Consider the following 15,393-nt stretch of genomic DNA (forward strand, 5'->3'; position numbering starts at 1 on the left):
GGTGCTCTGCAGAGGTAGATGAGGTTGATTCAAAGAGAGCAAGGCCAAGTTGCCCAGCATCCTTCCTACCTTGGCTGTGGCAAGGGATGGCTAAAAAACCAAACATACGAATAAATAAATTGGTTGCATTATTTTCTTTGTTTTTCACCCCATTTGTATTTTTAAAAGATTTTATTTATTTATTAGAGAGAGAAAGAATGAAAGAGAGAGAGCATGAGTGGAAGACAGGTCAGACAGAGAAGCAGACTCTGCCGAGCAGGGAGCCCGGTACGGGACTCGGTATCAGGACTCCGTATCAGGACTCCAGGATCACGACCTGAACTGAAGGCAGTTGCTTAACCTAGGCGCCCCCACCCCATTTGTATTTAAGACCAGCAAGCATAGCCTCTCCTGGTATTGTCAGATGTACTCTTGCTTTGGACAGGAAGCCTGAGAAGATGAGAGTAGTTTGGAGGTGAAGGTGTTGTTGTCAGGTTGTAGAAGGACAGCTTAAGACTTTGGCATTCTTATTTATGCCTTGGTGCCTTTGCTTCTAGACAAAAACCTACCTCCTTGAGACTCAACACAGCAAAGTTGTGTTTTTTCCCAGGAGGCCTATGTTCGTGATTTTGTAATTCCTAGGTCACTGGAGCTAGTTAGGCAGATAAGATTTTACTGAAATTCTTACAGTGTTCCCACAGTCCGTATAGGCAGGCTACATTAACACAGCTTGTTGTTTTTCTGGTTTACAGTTAGTATCTAAAGGCAGAAGAGATTGAGGGCCACATGGGAGTTTTAAGCCTGGGAATGACATGGTGTTATTTAGCCAAAAATCACTCTGGCTGCTATTTGGAGAATGGAATGTATTGGGGACAATATGTGTTGGCATGGCCAGTTAAGAGACATATATTGGGTCATGACAGTAAAGATGGAGAGAGGTAGGGATATATTTTGAAAGTAGAGCTGATGGGACTTGAAGATGGATTTGAGGAATAGGATGAGTGAAAGAGGGGGGAAACAAGGATTAAATTCTGGTTTAATCAAAATAGGTGAGCATGATGTCATTAATTAAAATGAGGAATAGTTAGGGTTGAGCATGTTTGGGTGCAAAAATTGTGAGTTCTGCTTGGCCATGTTAAGTTTTAGTTTCTTTTCAGACATGTTAATGGGGATGTTGAGAATGTATGGAGGCGTAGATGGCTCATTACTCATAAATTCTACTAAACATTTAAGAAATAATCCCGAGTCTACGCAGACAATTTCAGAAAATGCAAGAGGAAGAAATCTTTTTTTTCTTTTTTTAATAAGAATTGTTAGAATTTAATCTCTTAACAGCTTTCCTATATAACAATACAAGAACTCTTTTTCAACTCATCCTATGAAGGCAGCATTGCCTTAATATCAAAACTAGGAAAAGACAGTATAAGAGAAGAAAGCTACAGACCAGTACTCCTCACAAACATAGTTGAAAAAGTCCTCAACAGAATATTAGCAGATAGAATCCAGCAACCTATTATATTAAAAGGGTAACACAACATGAGCAAATGGGGTTTATTGCAGGAATGCAAAGTTGGTTTAATAATTGAAAAGGAATTTGATGAAATTCACTGTATTAACAGATTAATAACAGATTAACAGATTAATAACCATATTTCAGTCAATGTCATCATTTTAATAGATGCAGAAAATACAATTGACAAAGTCCACAATCATTCATAATAAAAACTCACAGCAAACTAGGAATAAAAGATTATTTCCTCAGGCTGGCAAAAAGAACACTTAGGAGATACTTAAAACTAACACCATTCTTAGTAAGGTAAGGTGCTTTTCCTCCAATATTGGGAATGAGGTAAGAATGTCCCTTCTAATCCCTTTTATTCAACACTGTACTGGCTATTTATAGGAAAAAAGCTATTATAGGAAAAAAGCATTCAGATTGAAAAGGAAGAAGTAAAACTCTCTTTATTCTCAGACGATATGATTTTCTACCTATAAAATCCTAAGGAATTGAAAAAAGCTGCTAGAACTAGTAATGAGATTACCAAGGTTGAAGGACAGAAATTTGATATAAAAAAATCAATTTTACTTCTACATATTAGCAATGGGAAATTGGAAATTAAAAATTTTATTGAAGTATCTGTTTAATAGGATCAAAATTATGATATACTTAATTTTGACCAATTATAAGACATGTACACTAAAACTATGAACATCATTGGGAAAAATTATGTAAAGCTTCAGTAAATGGTGAGAAATACCATGCTCTTGAATTAAAGACTCAATATTGTTAAGATGCCATTTCTATTCAGATTGATCTATAGATTAAGCACAATCCCAAAGAAAATCATAGCAGGCTTCTTTATAGAAATTAACAAACTGGTTATAAGATTTATATAGTTGTGCAAAGGGCCTAGGATAGCCAAAACAAAGAAGAACAAAATTGGAGGCTGCATATTGCCTGATTTCAAGAATTACTATAAAGCTCTGGAAATCAAGAATGTGGGTAATGTCAAGATAGACATATAGATCAATAGAGCAGAATAGAGAGTCTTGAAATAGACTTATACCTATATGATTAATTGATTTTCTACAAAGGTGTCAAGGTAATTCAGTGTGGAAAAGATCTCTTTTCAACAAATATGCCATTACAATTGTGTAGCCATATAAAAAATAGTGAACTTTGATCCTTACCTTGTACCATTTGCAGAAATTAACTTGAAATGGATTGTAGATGTAAATGTTTGTGTAAAAAAGCACAAACTTTCTGTAAGAGGGGAAATTTTTAGTCATCTTAGATTTGACAAATATTTCTTAAATATGAAACATTAAAAAAATCAATAAATTTGACTTAATCAAAATTGCAAACTTTTGCTCTTCAGTAAACACTGTTACAAAAAGGCAAGCCACAGACTAGGAGAGAATATTTATAAAACATTTATCTGACCAAAGACTTTTATCTAGACTGTGATGAACTCTTTTAAGTCAGTAACAGACAACTATTTAAAACTGTATTAAAGATTTGAAGAGATACTTTACTAAATAAGATACAGGGATAGCAAATAAGCATAGGAAAAGATGCTTGACATAATCAGTCATTAAGAAAATACAAATTAAGGGGTGCCTGGGTGGCTCAGTCATTAATCATCTGCGTTGGGCTCAGGTCATGATTTCAGGGTCCTGGGATCGAGCCCCACATCGGGCTCTCTGCTCAGCGGGGAGCCTGCTTCCCCCTCTCTGTGCCTGCCTCTCTGCCTACTTGTGATCTCTCTCTCTCTGTCAAATAATTAAATAAAATCTTAAAAAGAAAATACAAATAATACAAATTAAAAGCACAAGGTAGAACTATAAAACTGCTAGAATGGCGAACGTTAAAATGATTGACCAAAACCAGTGTTGAGAGGGATATGGAACAACTGGAACCCTCATACACAGCTGGTGGGACTAAAAAATGATATAGTCACTTTGGAACACAGTTTTGCAGTTTCTTAAAAAGTTAAGCACATACCTTACCATGATCCAGCCATTCTATTCCTGGATATTTACCTTAGGGAAATGAAGGCATTTGTCTGCATAAAGGTTTGTATATGCATTCATAGTTGCTTTTTTTTTGAATAGCCCCAAACTGGAAATAGCCCAAATGTCCATCAGCATGAAAACCAATTTTGCTGTACCTATTCAATGAATACAACTCAGCAGTTAAAAAAGAAAAATCAATGGACTGCTGATACATGCAACAACATGGATGAATCTCAGAATAAATTATGATGGATGAAAGAAGCGAAGCAAAAAAGAATACACTCTGTATAAGTCCATTTATATAAAACTCTAGAAAATGCAGACTAATTTGTATGGACAAAAGGCAGATCATTGGTTGCCTGGGATAGGAGCAGGAGAGATGGATTACCAAGGGGCCCCAAGGCAGCTTTGAGGGTGATAGGCATGTTCATGATCTTGATGGATAGTTTCATATTTGTGTATGTAAGTTACGACTAATCAGTTTGTGCACTTTAAATGTATGCAGTTTACTGTATGTCAATAAAGTCATACAAATGACTGAAGAAACAAGCAAAACAAGATATTTGGACAAATGAACCTAGCTCCAAGGAAAGATTGAAGCTAGAGATGTAAATTTGGGAGTCATCAGCATGTGTGTGGTGTTAAAGTCATGCTAGTGGATGAGATCACTTAGAGAGTGTAGCTGAAGGCAAAAAGGCTGAGTATTGAATTCTTGGGTAGGCCAGCATTCAGAGGTCAATCGAGGAGACTGGAGAGACCCGTGCTCCTGCCTCGGGGTATGAACCATGCTGGTTAAATTTCATCTGTGTCTAATGCAGATGTCAATGAAATTGAAGACAGAAAAGAAAATGCTGGTTCTGTGATAAAGTCAATGAATTGATAAACCTCTGGTACAACTAACAAAAATGTAAAAAGGCACAAGTCACCAATATCAGGAATAAAATAGCAGATATCACATACTGCAAACATTCAAAAGACAACTTTTGTGAAACAAAACAATTTCCCAGCTGTGGCTGGTTTAGAGAAAAGGCTGATGCATTTTGAGGGTGTAGAGGGGCAGAGATCCAGTGAGATGGGTGTCAACAATCTCAGGCTTTCAGAATCCATGGGATCTGCTCAGATCTAGGAAGATGTATTTTGATCTAGTGGATCCTGAACCCCGTCTTTATTGATAACATCCTCTTGGGTGGGGATTGCTGTGGATCTAGAGTGAGGCTTAGACTGGCAAGGAGGCCCCTTTGAGTTGCTGGTAGCAGATGAGGGGAATTGAAGCCCTCTTCAGTTTTCAGAAGATTTGGAATGTAGAGGATGGCCCAGGGCTCCTTGCCTGTCCCTTTTCTGTGGAGCTCCTAAGGGTCTTTGCAGTGGCTGCCTGACAATTGCTTTTCATATGAGCAAGCCCATTAGGTATGTCCCTTAGGCCTCATTAGAGTAAGTATTTCACAGCTTCCCATTCTGAAGCGGGGAGACCTGTGACAGTTGTTGGTGACAGGGTCAAACTAGAGAGAAGAGAATATTCAGACTGTCCTCAAGCATCCCTGACATGTAGGATATAAACATCTCAAAGCATACTGGCCAATTGTATTACAGGTTTGTTAGTACAAAAGCATATTGTTATCAGAGGAATCTGTAGTCAATGGTGTGAGCGAATGTGAATTAATTGGATTATTCATCTTTGCTTCTTTATGCTTGTTGTGCTGCTCACCCCTCTTGGGTATGTAAACTACAGGGCCTTTGGGGTTTTAGAATAAAAACAATTCTTTTAGCTGTAGTAGTAAATAGTCAATTTCTTTCACAGCATGTTTTTTTGGCAAAATAGATAGCTGTGAAAGAATCAAGCTGTGAGGCAATCATAAACAATAATTTGCTCTTATATAACAATTTTAAAGAATTCTTCCATTTTTGTAGCATATGTGTGTAGTTTTTATTACAGATGTCTCATGAAGGATAGTTGAGGGGCAAAAGATAGTTTCTTCACTTTGCCACTTGGGACATTAAGTGACTTGTTTGAGAGCTTGGAGCTTTTGGCAGGACCAGGGAGTGGAACCCAGATCTCATGACTTTTAGCTATGGCTCTTATAGGATTTATTTTTCCCTTGTCTGTGTGTGTGTGTGTGTGTGTGTGTGTGTGTGTGTGTGTGTGTGTACATGTGCATTTTCCTAGGGAGAGGGTCTGTGGTTTTCCTCAGGTTTTCAAAGTCAGGGATTAGGCTGTTTCACGAATCCTGGGGATTCTGCCTAGAACTGTTCAGGGTACCTGCTAGCTTCTCATCCTCCTGCCAGCCTGTCCCGTGTTTGAAGCTGCAGGTACTGTCTGGAAAAGGTCACAGGCTTTGCTGTTAAGGAGCTTGTTGGCTGACTGGGATGGGAATGGAAACAATTGTAGTATTGTTTGCAAAATAGCAAGAGAAATACATGTTGTTATGGGAGCACCACACTCTGTGAGAACTGGGGACGATTTCCTAGAGGAGGTTATATTTGCAGTGAAGTTTGAAGGATGGTTTGGTTTTGTTTTAGGATGAGAATGCCTTGGGTTGAGAACAATTTGGCAAGAGACGACTGTGGACATTTCCACTTTCAGGGAGGAATATGTGGGGTAAGGCTTTCTCTGTCATGTCATTGGCTGAGGGCTGCGGCCCCTCTCCTGGCTCCCCCGATACTGGTAAAGAAAAGCAGTTCTCAAGCTCCTGCCCTCCAGGGAGACCTTGGCCCCTTTTGCAGAAGCCCACAGATGCTGCTCTTCTCTGTAAATGCCCTCTGTTTGCAATTGATCTGATATTCGCCCTGCCTCTTGCACTCGCTTTCCTTTTCCTTTTCTTTCCTTTGTCCCATCAAGTTCATTCATACTCATTAAACAACCTTGTCCTTCATCTTTTATTAACTATAATGTTTATCCTGTTATTTTCCTTCTTTTAAGACTCCAGTGTAGTACATCACAAGTAAGCATATATAGACCCTGTGGATGCTGGATGATTGCTAACTTTTCAGTGCTTACTGTATAACAGGAACTGTATTTAGTGCCCCACACCATTTAGTCTGCTGTTGTCTCTATCCCAGTTTTGTAAATGAGACACTCGAGTCTTAGCTTACACATTTTCCTTATTTAGGTAATGTATAACTAGGGAATGGCAGAGTTGGGATTCAGATTCATTTCTTCTTATTTCATGATCTCATTGCCATTTGTTATTTCAGAGAGCTAAAGAAGAGAGTTATTAAACCTATAGCTAGATATTGTCAAGTATCATAAAAATCAGCATAGATCCAGGAAATTGGAATACATGCCTTAGCATTAGGTAGTATCTTGAGTTGCCATCATGGGTAAAAAAGATGATTTTATCAATTGAAATGACCAAAGGCCTAGTATTAATTCTTAGAAAACAGACAACTTAGGAAAAATTAACTAGAGTTTTAGTGGGGTTTTTGTTTTGTTTTGTTTTTATTTTTTTAAAGATTTTATTAATTTATTGGAGAGAGAGAGAACAAACCATCAGTGAGGAGAGGCAGAGGGAGAGGGAGAAGCAGACTCCCTGCTCAGCAGGGAGCCCGATGCAGGACTCAATCCCAGGATGCTGGGATCATGACTTGAGCTGAAGGCAGTTGCTTAACCGACTGAGCCACCCAGGCGCCCCGGAATTCTAGTGGTTTTATCTTAAGACTAGACCAATATGATAGCTTCTCAGGGCATTATGAAGGCAGGTGTTGCGAATGTGTTGTGACCTTACCAGACATCTGCTCTAGGTAGTGCATCAGATACTGAGAGAGCTGACTCAAGTATAAAGTTAAATCAAGAGCTAGAGCTTGCTGAACAAGGGGTTACAGACCCAGCTATCATCCTGAGCCAGCAGTAGATCACAGATTCCTGGGGGTATGTGGCATAGGTATTCAAAAGGCAAGTGGGCAGTTGTCATGTAAGAGGTGGGTCCTTCTGGCGCTTTGGGACAGAGGGTCTGAGTTTAGAGATGTGGACTCTCTTACTGTAAACCGACTGGTAGAGGCAGCCACTGGCCCGGGAGTCAGGGGTAACATTTGATTGCTGGGCTAGGAGAATCGGCTAGAGTGGTACTGGGAGCAAGAACCAAAGCAGAAGACCAACCCTGGGAGCCAGAATTCTGGGCCTCTTTTTGGTTGTACCAAGGGATATTTGGGAGCCCAGAATTAAGTTCTGGTATCTTGGAGCTAGGAGGTGGATTAAAAGCGAAGGCCTCCTATAGGAGGAGCCAAGGCTGTTTAAATATTGCCTACCTTGCTTGATTGGGAACTAGGGTGAGCAGCTTTGTTGATACAGCCATAGTGAGTAACCCAGAGAAAATCAGAGTAAAGGAGGAAGACAAGAGCATGTTAAAATGAGACTCATTTAGACCATTCTCCAGTGTGAAACAGAATCTGACTAGCTGAAGGGTCAGGGGTAGATTTCAAGTGAAATTCCTACTCTTTGAAAATTTGCTTCAGGGGCTCCCGGGTGACTCAGACGTTAAGCGTCTGCCTTTGGCACAGGTCATGATCCTGGGGTCCTGAGATCAAGCCCTGCATCAGGCTCCCTGCTTGGCAGGAAGCCTGCTTCTCCCTCTCCCACTTACCCTGCTTGTGTTCCCTCTCTCACTGTCTGTCTCGGTCAAATAAATAAATAAAATGTTCAAAAGAAAAAAAAAAGGAAATTAGCGTCTATATATTTTTTTTGTCTGAATAGTTAAAATTATGCTAAGAAAGGCTGAAGTTGATTTGATATATTGATACCCACTGGGAACCTATAATGCTGTTCGTTCATCCTCCAGATATCTGTTGAGTACTTCAATCAGACTGAGAAGTTACAGTTGGAATAAATCAATTAAGCACTTTGTTAGCAAAGTCTAATTTCCTCTTGGGATAGGATTATTTCACTTAATTTACAACAGAGCAAAGTCTATACATGAATTGAGGGTGGGGAAGCGGGGATAATTATTCTATATTTTCTAAAATGTCTGTGATACAGTCACTAAGAAAACTTATTTTTATGCAGACTTATACTTTAGCAGAAGAATAATAGAAGTATGGATGGGTATTTTAGAAGAGACTGGCACAGAAAGAAATAACGAGTTTGAAAGAACAAAGGAAGTGTTGATAGGAGTTACTACTCTTATTCTAAATTAAACAAACAAAAAAATCAAAGTGCACATTTAATCCCCAATTTTCAGTGGCTGTTCCAGACTTTCTTATGGTCACATGAAATTGGTCTCATACAGTAAATTGTTTCCTTTGACAACTAGCTTTTCCTTCAAGTGATTGTTTTAAAGTTTTGTCTTCCAAGTTCTTCTTTAAATATGCACCCATCATACTAGATTATATTTAATCCAATCTCTTATATAACCACTATCATTTTGGATTGTTCTCAATTCCAGTGGAATTAGGATTTCTTAGAACTGTTTGGTTTCTTGGCCCGTATGGCAGGCCTGAAAAAGACTTGGAAGGTACTTAATGATGGAAGGCTAGGTCTTTGAAGCCTCCACCCGCAGGAGTATGGTAGGTAAGGTATATCTACTACCATGATCAGATTTTCCCCAAATTGTTATATACACAAGCCTATTTTTAACAATCATCTTTTCTTCTTCATTATTGCCAGCTCTGGGATCAAATATTTCAGGTTCTTGCCTGCTCTAAACATGCCTTCAGATCTCCATAATTCAAATTGAAATGTCTGAAATAAGGAATGTATCATTTAAGGATAGAGTAGCTTATTTGTGCTGGGAAACTCCCAATTAATATTTCAGGATTATTTGCTAGAAAACTAATTCAGTCCTTTGTAACTCCATGGAGATGGTTTCATGAAATTCACCTTCATTGCACAGAATGAACTAATGTAGATAAAGGACTTAAGAGCAATGCTGGCACATTTTAATTGCTCAAGAAATGTCACTATTATTATTCTTCCCTTAGTTTAGCTAAGAGCATGTAATAACTCAAATTTACTATTCCTAGCTCTTGAATTTACCACTGATAACATTTATTCATAGTAGATATAAAATGTTGATGTAAAATGTTGGTGTGTCACTATGCATTCCTTTGAAGTGTCTAAATTGCTGGGAAGTTATATGGTAGCCAAGGTTATACTGTGGAGCAACAATGTTTTTTTTGTTTTTTTTTTTTTTAACTTATGCTTTTAGCCCATCAAGATCACTTAGGGCTTCACTTTTTATTATCGCCACTTCAGAGCCCAGGCTGAATGGAATAGCTGCCATCAGGAATGTTCCCCTTTTCTGCGGCAGAAGAAAAGGGAGCCCTGGACATTTAAAATGTCTTTGCCCGGAAATGACTCCATCAGTTCTACTTACAGTCTTTGGCTAGAATGATTCACCTGGTCCTCCCCAACCTGCAAGAAGTGTCATCCTCTCAAGTGTCTGCAAGTAGGGATTGCAGGATATAGTTGGTGAACTGCCCTAATGACGATTCCACTGCATTAATTAGATTGCTCTTACATTGCATTCTTACTAGCCTTCTGACGAGTATATGCCATTGGTCATTAGGGACATCAGGCAACAACTTCTGTATCACTTACTGCAAATTCATCCCCACTAATGAAAAAAGAATTCAGAAATAGCTGGAAGATCTAGATGGTCTTTAAGATCACCTTTAGTTATATAATTCTGGCTTGAAAGTAAAATATGTGATGCAAAGTAAATTTGTTCATCCTTGAATTAAGTTAATGGTACAGTTTTTGTTTGTGAAAGCCAAGGAAGTTAGGTTTTAAGGGAAATGTACTGACATTTGGTAATATTTATAAATTACCATTACTAGTAGCATTGTGAAGTTATTGCTTGCTACTGCTGTTGTTAAATCTTTCGGTTTTTAGAAATTGCAAAAGGTATATCTTATCCCATGTTTTATAGAAACTAGTAATGATTTAGGGCATGTACATAACTATATTATAAACTTAGGTAACTAGAGAGAGGGACATGGTAGATTTGGAGAAGTACAGAGATTTTGGTACAGTGTTTTGGAGCTTAAAATGTAAGGTAGAATTTATTGTGGCAGAAGACCAGGCCAGGCTGGTAGATGGTGGTTGGGCGGGTAGGGAGCTCACGTCCTGAAGTGTCTTCATGCTGGTGAAGGAGTTCAGCTCTTGTCATCCAGGCACTAGGGAGCTTGAAGGAGGTTAAGAATGGGTGGTGAGTGATTCAAGAATAAAAGACCCAGGGGTACCTGGGTGGCTCAGTTGGTTGAGCGTCTTAGCTATTGATTTCAGGTCTTGATCTCAGGGGTCATGAGTTCAAACTCTCCCTTGGGTGTGGAACCTACTTAGAAAAAAGAAAAGACCCAGAGATGACAGTTAAAATTGTTTCGATGTGAGAGAATCATGACCTAACTATATATTATCTTAGGTTGGGTTTCCCAGAGGTGGGGCCTCTGGTGGAGTTTCTTGCTCACATGATGTGTCTTTGTGAGAGATTTTTAAAATACCTAAGTTACTTAAAAATTTAATTAGTAGAATCACAACATGGATCCTGAGTTAGCATTTGAGAACGTGTTATTGAGAATGAACTAGACTGATGCTGGAAGTAGGTGCATCTGGCTGGTAAGAGGGTGAAGTGGGAGAACAGCACACTGAACTGAGCGTGCAAACAGGGAGCTGCTCTGTGGAAGACCAGATCAGGTGTTAGCAGCACAGTGCACTGGGGACAGTTGGCCAGGAGCAGGGAGATGTCCTGATGGTGATTTTTTTTTTTTTTTGGTAGCATGTCCTAGAGTAGGAGTCGACAAACTTCTATAAAAGCCAGATAGTAAATGTTTTAGGCTTTGCCGACCATGTTTCTGTTGCAACTTCTCAACTCTGCCTCCATAGCCTAAAAACAGCTATGTACTGGTGAAACTTCATTTAAAAAGATGGCTAGATCTGGCTCGTGAGCAGTCGTTGGCAGACCTGTGTTCTAGAGGCGCAGTTAGATGTCGTGAAGGCCGTCGCTGCCCCTGCCCTAGCAGAGCACTGTGGGCACCTCGACTCAGGCCCCTCGCTCTCAGCCTAGCAGCACGACAACTGTGTCTTCCTATTTTGACTCCAGGGCAGCAATTCAAGCTTTTAGTTCTTGAGGCTTTCGTTTTTGAGTCAGAAAGTTCTAAAGAGTCTTTACCTTTGTGGGTTCTTGGAAGTTATTTGACTGTATTCTGTGTTTTTGCTTTTGTTTTTGGTTTAGCGTTATCCTCTTTAATGATATGTGTGAATGCTGTTGGCTAGTGAGAGTTTATATGTGTTTGGCATAGAGTGCCTTTTTGATCAAGTTAGAAATCGAGGCTGCAGATTAAGGTCTAAGTAATATTCTTGGAAGCAGGGGAAGTTGAATGCAGAGTACTCTGGCCAACTTAATTGCTGCCATGGCTTTCTCTCCTTACAGCTGCGTTTCTCATCCAGTATTCCTGGGCTCTGCCCCTATGCTTCAGGCCTTTGTTGCCATTTACTTGAGCAGTGGGTAGCATGGAGTTGGTGTTTGCAGTGATCAGAGAGAAGATAAGTGGTTCTCCACTCAGTCCTTTTTAGTGTCAAACCAGGCCCATTTGTTACTGGAAAAATTGTCCGGGGTACGGGATGTGGTAGAGGAGGGGGGAGTAGTAGGTCAGATAAAGGTCTGTGCTTGAGGCAGGTGACAAAGATCAGTTCAAAGGGAGGAGTGTAAGACTGTAAGCGGGAAGTGAGCTGATGGTCAGGAACCAAGGAGATTTCTAACCAGTTAGAAACACAGAACAAATGATTGAGGTAAATGGTTTCGAATATGGTCTGTCAGCAAGAGTGGGCTCCTTCACTCATGCTACACCCCGTGAAGGTGCTGTTGAGTGCTTGCTACGAACCTTGGGAACATGGAATGAAATAAGATAGGCAGGATCTGGTTCTAAACCACGGAGCGTAGAAGGAGACTTCAGTGGCTATTTTGTCAGTTCTCCCAGAGGTGGTACTTCCAGAGTGCCATTCTAGATGCAGAGTAGGAAAGCTTACTCATTATTTACAGTGGGTGCCTTAGTGTTGGAAGGGCAGGATTTTCTTGAGAAGAAAAGCATTCTGAGACAGCCAGCCTTGCAGAGCAGGGTAGAGTGGTGAGTGTATGGACAAGTCCTGGAGTGCCGTGTGAGCGCACAGTACAGACACTTTGCCCGCCTGCCGAGGGTCACAGAGTGCTTTCTGGAAATACATTTCTGGAGGAAATGAAGTCTGAATGTAAAGTGAGTTTGAACCAGAAGGCTTGATGGAGAGAGAGGAGAACCCGGCCTGCTCTCAATCCGAGAGATTGTTTAGTAGAGTGGAAATGGAGGCTATGAGGGGAAGGCACGTGGCTGGAGTAAGTCTTTGTCAACCTCGCCAGAGGCTCCTGCTCATTTAATGCTGGCCGAGATCAGTTGTAGAGTTGAAGACCCAGATCTTTCTGGATGAAGCTAGGACGAACCTGGGAACTGTTGGAGTCACTGGTGCATGTCATTTCTTTTTCTGGAACCATTGGCGGAGTGAGGTCTCATTGTTTATAATGCCCTGTGATGGAGTATCTCCAGTCTGTAAACATCATAGTCTCAGATCTTCTGGGATAAGATCTAGGTGGTTTTTGACAGTGACGAGCTTAATTAAGCCTTGCAGGCTGGGTTTTTTGCCTTTCAGGACATTCTTGGTGTTACATGTGGTATTCCTTCTGGATCCTTGCAACTTGAAGTGTGTTCTAGGTACCAGCAGCCCTGCAGAATCTCGGGCTGTTCCCTGAGACCTGCTGAATAACAGTCTGCTTCTTTTTTCAGCTCCTTTTAAAATTCAAGTATAATTAACATACAGTGTTGTGTTAGTTTCAGGTGTGTAATATAATGATTCAGAAATTCCATACATTTCTCAGTGCTCATCCAGATACGGTACTCTTAATCCTCTTCATCTGTTTCACACATCCTCTAACCCACCTTCCTTCTTGCAACCACCACTGTAAAGAACCTGTCTCTTCACAAGATCCCCAAGTGATTTGCATGAATGTTAAATTTTGAGAACCACTGATGGTGGCTAATTAATTCTTCTTTCTTTTAAAATAAAAACTATTTTGGCACTCTAGAGAGAGCATCTGTATATGGTATTACTCCGTTGTAGCTAGTTCTGGGGGAGAGTCGTGAGTGCAGTGTAGCAACTCGTTGGGTCTTTAGAGATTTGAAGTAACGATTTCCTTATTTTATTTTATTATTTTTTTTAAGAAGAAAGGAGGGCTTTTTTTTTTTTTTAAGATTTTATTTATTTATTTGACAGAGAAAGAGATCACAGGTAGGCAGAGAGGCAGGCAGAGAGAGAGAGAGGGGAAAGCAGGCTCCCCGCTGAGCAGAGAGCCCGAGGGGGCTCGATCCCAGGACCCCAAGATCATGACCTGAGCCAAAGGCAGAGGCTTAACCTACTGAGCCACCCAGGTGCCCCATGATTTCCTTATTTTAGCAGAATCAGACTCTGGTTACCTTCCCCCACCAACACACACACACACACACACACACACACACCCCACTCGTCCCTTCTCTATTTAGTTAGAGCAAAATGAAGGACTGAGAGGTTATTCTTATAGGTATAGTTGGAAAAAAACTTATTAATTAGTTTATTGAAAAAAGAGAGATTTCAATCCATATCATTAGTTGTTCATTTTATGTTAAGGTCAAATAATCATGTCATTTCCATTAGTCTCCAGTTTCATTAATGCTTTTGTGCATGTTTCTGTTTAATGCATGTTTGTTGTGGGGTAGGCTTTCTATTTCTTTTTTCCTAAACCACTGTTTGAGGCCTGCTTTTAGTAGTTCCCAACATGTTAAAGTCTTTTTGAAAAGTAAACCTATAGGATGTTATAAAATTATTTCAGTGTTCAGAATTTTGTATCTTGAAACAGTTGACAATATAAGCTTCTAATAATGTGAGCATTATTTTTTTCCTATTCCCCTGTGCTGTTGTAGTGTCATATGTTGTTGCATCAGATGAGATTGTATTTTATTTATTTATTTTTAAAGGATTTTATTAAGTTATTAGAGAGTATGAGAGTGCAAAAGCAGGCGGAGGGGCAGAGGGAGAAGCAGACTCTGGGATCATGACCTGAGTGGAAGGCAGATGCTTAAGCAACTGAGCCACCCAGGTGCCCCACATCAGATGAGATTTTTTTTTTTTAAAGATTTATTTATTCATTTGACAGATAAAGATCACAAGTAGGCAGAGAGGCAGGCAGAGAGAGAGAGAGTGAGAGAGAGAGAGAGGAGGAAACAGGTTCCCTGCTGAGCAGAGAGCCAGATGTGGGGCTCGATCCCAGGACCCTGGAATCATGACCCAAGCCAAATGCAGAGGCTTTAACCCACCGAGCCACCCAGGCGCCCCTCAGATGAGATTTTAAAGAAAAAGAACTTAGCTGGAAGGGTAAAGAGCTAGACAAAGCAAATATAAACAAAAGCAGTCTGAAACTGTTTCAATGTCTATAATTGGGGTTTATTAAAAGGATATATTGTTTTTTAATAAGTAGGGTACCCACATTTTAAAAATGATTTATTATTTAATTGGAATTATCTTTTCATTCTGACATTTACTTTGGTAAGAGGTTAGATTATGCCATAAATGATTAAATTAATAATTTTATTGAGACAAAATTCATATTTTAATCATTTTATTTTAAAAATCATTTTAAAGAGTGCAGTCCAGTGATTTTAATATATTCACAATGTTATATAACCATCCCCGCTATTTAATTCCAGAACATTTTCATCATCCCCTAAAGAAACCTTGTCCTCATTAAACATTTGCTCCCTATTCCCCTTCCCTCCCAGGCTCTGGCAACCACTAGTCTTTCTGTCTCTGTAGATTATTCTGGACAGTTCATGTAAATGGAATCACATAATATTTCCTCTTTTGTGTTTGGGTTCTAAGCATGTTTTCAAGATTCACCCATATTATAACAT

At 39.7% G+C, this 15,393-nt stretch overlaps 1 protein-coding gene across 1 annotated transcript in view; it reads left to right on the forward strand.

Annotated features, from left to right (window-relative positions):
* The window catches only part of DIS3L2 (DIS3 like 3'-5' exoribonuclease 2), a 367,036-nt gene that overhangs the window by 81,009 nt on the left and 270,634 nt on the right, over nt 1-15,393 (forward strand). The gene's annotated exons all lie outside the window — the stretch shown is intronic.

This window comes from Meles meles, chromosome 9 (genome assembly GCF_922984935.1).
Source record: "Meles meles chromosome 9, mMelMel3.1 paternal haplotype, whole genome shotgun sequence".
In the NCBI taxonomy this organism is placed as follows: Eukaryota; Metazoa; Chordata; class Mammalia; order Carnivora; family Mustelidae; genus Meles; species Meles meles.